We start from the raw sequence: 1,856 nt of genomic DNA, 5'->3' as shown, positions 1-1,856 counted from the left end.
AGTTCCGATGCAAATTATTTTTTAATAATAAAATTATTATAATTAAAATTTTATCCTTTTATCATGTAGAGATAATAGAAAAATAGTAGAAAACTAACACTTTTAGTAAAATAAAATAGAAGATTAATTAGTATTAATTTAAATACAAGACAAAAAAATAAAAAAAAAATATTAGTCACTTGATATTTTTCGAATTCTAACAGGTATATAATGCCAATATTTCCTCAAAAGATCAAAGGGAAATTACGTTGGACAATGTGCCTGGTCAGTTGGGGACGAGAGTTCGAACTTTGAACTTTAGAACCAAGAATTCACTTTGACATGTTCTTTTCAATCCACTCCTGTATTAAATTATAGATTTCTGGAGAGTCAATAATTTGTAGGGAAGTATCCTATATATAATTCAATTTGACTTCGGTTTTCGTTTTTATTAAAAGAAGAAAAATACAAAAAAATATATATATATATTTTCATTCTTGATTTAGCCCCTCTCACTTTTAGTTATTACTTGACCACATGGTTAGCGAACCAGGCAGCTATTGACCTCCTTAGACGTTAGTTATGGCCAAGACATGTGGGACCCACTTTTAATTCCTAGCCCAATTGCCAGAACGGAGACACAACAGTATATATAGTAACCTTCAAAACATTAATTGGTGGGATAGAATTCACCTAAATATTAATTCAATTCAACAATGTTAGGTAACCAAAAAATAATACGCTTTCATTACTCAGTATTAATTAACGATATTTTGTATAGCTTGGGTCAACTCATGAATTCAAGTCGTCCCATTGATTGCAAAGGATCCTTCCTTTTGCTTTTAGTATTTGCTTATATAAACCAATACTTTCAGTGCCAAGCTTCCATCCAATACTTCCCATTGAAAGAAAGAATTTGGTATAGACACTAAGCAAATTCAGGCACACTATCTTTCACTTTCTGGTGGCCCAAATTATAGAAGGATCATCACAGTGTGAGGCTGCAGCATCTTGCTGTGAGTAAAATTGCACATATCACTTTCTTACTAAGTTCTATACTACTACTGTTCATGTCTAATATTTACTTATTTATTTATTTATTATTGAAGCAATGGTTGTGCTGTTAAATCTACTGTCTTAGCAATATGTTCTTTTTAACCTTTCTTATAGTTAATTACCATCTTAATATTATTAGTGAAAAGTAAGATTTTGGGTGACGAGAAGCACAGGGAAACAACGTTTTTTTTGTAACAATCTAAAAACAATAGGTTAAAAAAATTAATTTTAATTTTAAAAATTAAATTTTGAATTAATTAGATATAATTCTTATTTTAAATTTAACTTTCAAAACTTAATAAGGCTAGACACTATAATACGTGATAATATTTAAGTATGTCTAAATATATCTAAAAGATAATTTTTGTTCTTTGTATATGACATACACTTGATGATATTTAACTTTATAATCTAATGCATATAATGCTGAATATGTGCAAATAAAATTTCCAAAAGTTGAATGGCTATATACAAATATCCATGCAACGCTCAGCCTATAAGTTAGATGTTATATATAAAGATAAGGGAAAGTACGAGGAGCTAATGAAATATTTATACAATGTGTACAATGGAGGTTTATGGAATATTAGAGATATAATTATTAGTGTTATCTTTTCCTATCAGCTGAAGCTTTTGGGATGAGTGGTATCATAACATAGTATTAGAGCGCTAGATCCAAAAGATCAAGAGTTTGATTTTTGGTGAACCCCAAAATTAATTTAATTTTTCGAAAAGATGTTTATTATCCTTAGTACAAAGATAACATTCTATTTGATATAACATATTGAGAAGCTTTTAAATATACTAAATTACTAATACAC

The sequence above is a fragment of the Arachis ipaensis genome, chromosome B07, assembly GCF_000816755.2.
Source record: "Arachis ipaensis cultivar K30076 chromosome B07, Araip1.1, whole genome shotgun sequence".
NCBI classification, from domain to species: Eukaryota; Viridiplantae; Streptophyta; class Magnoliopsida; order Fabales; family Fabaceae; genus Arachis; species Arachis ipaensis.
This window is presented reverse-complemented; position numbering follows the sequence as displayed.